Source organism: Cupressus sempervirens, chromosome 2, assembly GCF_028749045.1.
Source record: "Cupressus sempervirens isolate cs-2001-9-10 chromosome 2, ASM2874904v1, whole genome shotgun sequence".
NCBI lineage: Eukaryota > Viridiplantae > Streptophyta > Pinopsida > Cupressales > Cupressaceae > Cupressus > Cupressus sempervirens.
In genome coordinates, this window is record NC_143119.1 from 263127789 (window position 1) to 263133492 (window position 5704).

Here is a 5704-nt window from a genome sequence, read left to right on the forward strand (position 1 = left end):
CTCTTCAAGATGATTGCTTGCTTCACAACTTGGACATACACCCTTTAAATTGCTTGCTTCACAACCTGGACATACACCCTTTAAATACTTGACTTGTGGTAGACCAATAACCATATCCTTGATGCTGAGTTGTTGAAGGTAGCAATAATTAAGATGTCCAAATATCTCATACCATAGTTTACTTTGTGTATTTGAATGATTCAACAAGGGAAGGGAAGTGAACTTAGGCACAAAATATTATTTGATAGATGGAGAGAAGGTTGGTGCTGAGGTTATGGACATGAAGAACATCCTTGAAGATGCCATTTTCCAACTCAAAATTCCCTTTCTATTCAACTTCCATTTGAGTATCATTGCCCACATAGATTTAAGGTACATTTGATGGTTTCAAAGAGGAAAACTGCTCCCTTGAAGCACCCATATGATGTGTTGCTCCTGAATCAAAAACCCATTCCTCAAAATTGTTTGCACTTACAACCAAAGCTTGTACCTTACCTTTTGAAGTGGTTGAAGATCCCTTATCCTTATATGCATTCGGTACATCAATTTTGTATTTCCTCATTATTTTTACCAATTCATCAATCTACTTATCCTTGCACTCATGCTCATCATGACCATTCTTCATACAATAGGAACACATTTTCTTCTCCTTTTTGTTGGAATTGTTCCCCTTTTGGTTATTTTTGGAACAAGACTTTCCTTGTTGTGAAGAAGATTTTTGAGTGGAAGAAGATTGATGTGAGGAAGATTATTGTCTTGAGGAGGATTGTTGTGTGTCATCTTGTGGTTTAGCCTTCCACTACTTCTACTTCTTGTTGGAGTTTTTACCACTTGAATTACTTTAATTGGCTACCAAGGCTTTGGTCTTGGAAGAATTGAGAATTTACATACTCACTAAATTGTCATGTTCTAAGATCAACATTTCTACAAATTTCTCAAATGAAGGCTTAATATAGGCACTACCCATTGTTAATTTATGAGTATTATAGTTGGAAACAAAAGGAGCATATCCAGGTGGAAGATGAGTCATGATATATTGAATGATCTTTCCATCCTTGATGGGTTCACCACAATCCTTAAGTTGTGCCCTATACATGTCTACTTGGGGAAGATAGCCTTTGATGGTGTCAAAATTCCTAGGATCCAACTTGAGAAGTTTGTCCTCTATGGTGTAAGCTATGTCTTCATCTACTGTCCCATACAATGCTTCAAGTTTAGCCCATACCTCTATTGGATCGATAAGCTTCCTAATGTGAAATTTGATGGGATTAGAGATATTTTTCAACAAGGTTCCTAGGGCCATCTCTTTTTTGGATTCCTAGTCTTCTTTCTAAGCTTCATCAACATCAGTAGGAGGTTTCTTTGCTGCACCAGTTACATAACACAATAAACCTTTGTCTACCAATGGTTCCTTAATGTTTTCTTTCCAAGTAGCATAATTATGTGGAGTTAACTTTGAAAAAGAACCCATAATGCAAGAGCACAAGATCAAGGAGACATAGTACATAGTACACACCCACCCTTTTCACTTAATAAAAAAATCCCACTCAAATGAATGATTTTGGCACTCTATATGTAGTGCATTTACAATAGGCCACTTGTCAAAATGGACAAAGTGACTTTTTAATTTTTCTAATTACAACCTCTATATAGAGTACAAAGTTGGAATTTTATAATGTAGCTCAAAAATACAATAATTATGAAGAAATATAATGCAAAATAGGACCTATTTGTAAAAGTTGTATTTTTGTCCACAAAAGCCTACAATTTGATTGCAGATCTAAAAAGTAGATGAAAAAATATGCACTTTCAAAAAAAAGGAACCTAAAAAGGAGTCTAGACGAGCCCATATAGAGTTTTTGAAGTTGCAAAATGTAGGATTGGATAGGTACAGTCACCAAAAAATGCCATTTTTGACAAACCCATGCATTAAAACTAGAAAAGAGCTGCACTACTAAAAAGATCAGGAAATTTTAGCCAAAATTGAAAAATTGTACCTAATTTGGAGTTCAAATGATTGAGTTATGGCCTCTCAAAGTTAGGCTACCAAATCAAAATTGGATTTGAAGAGGGGTCTGGAGAGGAAAAAATGATGTTGAATTTGATGGTCAAACAACCATCATAGAAATTCAAAATTACCTCTAAATGATAGTCAAATAACCTATTGGCGCAAAAAATTGGATGGTCAATTTTTAGTACCATTAAGTATTTGAGCCCTATAAATGCTTTTGATGAGGTTGTACCCCACTGTACCTTTGACCCCCATGAGGTGTTTAATGTTTCTAACACCTTCCATTCAGTGCATTTACTTGTTCCATGAAGTTTAATTGAGATTCTAAGCCATTTCGTGAAGTCTCATTTTGAACTAGGTTCAAATCTGCATTTTACCCCTAGTGTCAAACAGGGATAGGAGGCCATGTTTGCATCTGAATATCTCGCACCCAGAAAGGTTTTGTATCTTTTTGATTTGAGAGTGTCTAATGTCAAAACTTCAAAACCTATGTTTTAAATTTTGAGTCGTTTCGAGTTCGTTTGATTAGGTTTTGAACCCCTCAAAGTTGGTCATTTAATGTTTTCATGCTGATACACATTGTTCTTTTTTTTGTGAAGCCCTATTTGACATGCTATAACTTTTTCCCAATTGACCAAAATGCTAAAATTCCTTTTGTGTTGTGTTATAGAGATTAGAGACTTGTTATGTTTCAATTTTTAAGTCTTGATGAATCTGTTTGATCAATTTTCAAACGTAATTCCAAATGCAATTTATAACTTGTTACTGGTGTCAGCATTTGCAGATTTGTCGAAACCCTTGTTCGTGATGTCATAACTCCTAACTCGTGATTGGTAAGATCAAATGGATTGTACCACTATGTTTTCTTCTAAAAATACTTTAAGTGTGCCAATTTTTAGTCATGATGAATCTGTCTGCACATTTTTCCAAGTCAATTCCATTTGCAAAAAAAACATTTTTACCATTTGTTTCAATCTGCAAAATCCAAGTAGCCTACTTTGACTGATCACCATTTGATTTCTGTTATTCTTCATAAGCCCAAATCATAGATTTATATTCCCCTCATGACAGAGAATGAATGCCCCAATTTTCATCTTCCCAATTGTTAGTTTACCCAATTTTTGAGGCCGATTCCGAACCCATTTTGGTGTTTTTTGACATGTTTTCTTGCAGGCAATTTTGAGAGGTCAACTTTGACGGCACATATCTTTTGACTGGGAATTCATCATAAGATGGAATCTGACAGGGTGAAAGTATGCATAACAAAGAGTTAGTGTGCCAGTTTTTAGAGCCTGATTAGGTGTTTGGATCAATGTTTAAAGCCAGCCAACAGGCCCTATTAGCAAAAAATCATAGTTGGCAGATTATTTAGAATGAGCTTCAAATCGATTGTTTAGCAGTTGAGTTTGATTCCAGTCAATGTTAGATGCTCAATGGACCAGTTCTATATTTTAGGCATTTGAAAATGAAATTATTTTAGCTGGACCCACTTGGGGCCCGACTATTTATGCCTAATTAATAATGCATTGGGATCTTAAAATATTTTAGAAAGGGGAGGAGAGAAATCATAATGTGTTAGAATCATCACAAAGAAGGTTTTGGTTTACAACGATATTAAGGATCAACTTGAAGGCCATTTGCTACTTTGTAATTCAGAAGATCATAAGAGGTTATTCTTGATCTTAAAATAAGTTTTGAAGTTGTAGGCGTTATATGACTTTTCAATTTTGCAAGTGGTTCTTTAAATTGAGGAATAGAGATGCTAGGGGCTGGAGTTAAAGAAGAAGCATTCAATTCAAATTCAAATGTCAAGACATCGCCAACGCATAGAGAAAAGCCAACTAATGTCAAAGGTCAGATATATAAGAGGAGAAGTGGCGAGAAATGTTGCAAAGTGCATGTCAAAACTTGGAGTTAAACCCTTCATCATCAGTGTTATCAGGCAAGACTTGGCTAGAAATTCATTGTTTGACCATTGGAAATCACTTGGTTTGTCCATACATGGAATTCGTAGGTGTAATAACATAGCAACACCTATTGTATCAAACATATTTGATAGTGAAGGAGAACTATTTGTTGCTATTGCAGATGTAGAGGCAGTTGAAAAGGCTTTAATAGTAGAATGGATTAATCAGTTTAGTAACTATATTGGCTCTACACCTTTGTTGATGGTTGATGCCAATTTACATCCTTTGACTCTTGAAGCAGCTTGCAATTTGGCCAAGGAATCAAATACCCTAGTCTAGTTTGAGCCTGTATTAGTTGCAAAATCTATTAGAACTAGAAGTTTTCTTTAAAATGTCACTATAATATCACCTAACGAGGCCGAGCTTATTGTTATGGCAGAGGTTGTTTCTTAAGTAAATTTAATTAATTATCTTAAGACATTGGAAGAACTTGAAAAGATGAGTATTGAAGCAATTTATGGACTCCTTAAACTAGTCATAAGCATATTAATAGAAGAGAGTGTTAAGTTAATTGCTTTGACACTGGGATCCAATGGTGTGCTTCTATGTTTCAAAGATAGTCAACATTGGAGGAAGCAAGCTGCAGACCACAACAAAGGAGCTACATTTCAAGGAAGAATCAACTCACGCCCCAGCAAGGGAATGAAGATGATGCCCCAAATTTTAAAAGAACTTGCCAATAACATGGGAGCCACTGTGAAAGGATTAAAGGCCCTAGCCAAAGAAAAAGATGCCAAAAAATAGGGGAGGCACTAATTGCAACTCACATCCAAAGAAAGGGTAGGGATTTGCATGACAGGAAGGAAATCACGCCAAAACAAAAAAAAAGCAAGCCTACTCCTTTTAAAAGGAACTCATTCCAAAAAACATATAAGAGGCCCTACGTAAGACAAGAGTAGCTACCATAAAGAAACCCATGGCATTGAAAGGGTCAGTCAACATTTTTAAAGAGAGCTTCACACCCCTACAGCTGATGAACACTCCAAGCTGCAGTCAACGCAAAAGGAAAAGTATACAAATCAAATGGATGAGACTTTGAAACAAATTGAAAGGGATCTAGAGGATGCTAGAAAGGCAGATTGAGAATGATTATTCAACCTTAACAGAGTAGGTGTCATAGAAAAATTGTAGGGCAAAAAAAAATTACAAACATTTATCCCACATTGATGAAACAATGAGGTTTTTAAATGTTTAAATTTTGAAGTGCAGAGTATGAAGTGTCTAGAGTAAAAGGGCTTTTGAAAGCTGTAGCTCTGCAAGGAGGGTCCCACTCATGGATGGATGGCCAAGTTGGAGGTGAATCGTAATTTTTTTGAAATAAATTAACCCTGTGATGATGTGGCACCCAAAATGGAGGTTGAAATAGATTAAGACAAGTGTCCAAATCTGGCGGTGCCCGCTTCCCTGCAATATCAAGTATCACAGAAGATAAATAATGTGAGAAAACAGGCTACCGCCATGTGGTAGGTAGGTCCTAGTTGTTGGGGATGAGGCAGAGACCAATAGTTCAAATGGATGCACAGGATCGTGACACATGTCATGATCCAACAATTGACGCTTCCCTGCAAAACAAAGATGCAAGGTGGTTAAATATTGCAGGAAAGCGGGATTCTAACATGTGGTAGTGGGCTAGCCAGTGATGATGTGGTATATGCATGTTCAAGAAACCAATCACAATGTTCCATGTGTCACAAATTTCAAGGCAGTCATACGGGCAAATCACAGG

The 5704-nt window shown here is 36.2% G+C and overlaps 1 pseudogene; it reads left to right on the forward strand.

The window, feature by feature from the left end:
* Nucleotides 1-3816: 3816 nt before the first annotated feature.
* On the forward strand, nucleotides 3817-4722 carry LOC149572060 (pseudouridine kinase-like; annotated as a pseudogene).
* The last annotated feature ends 982 nt before the right edge of the window (nucleotides 4723-5704 follow it).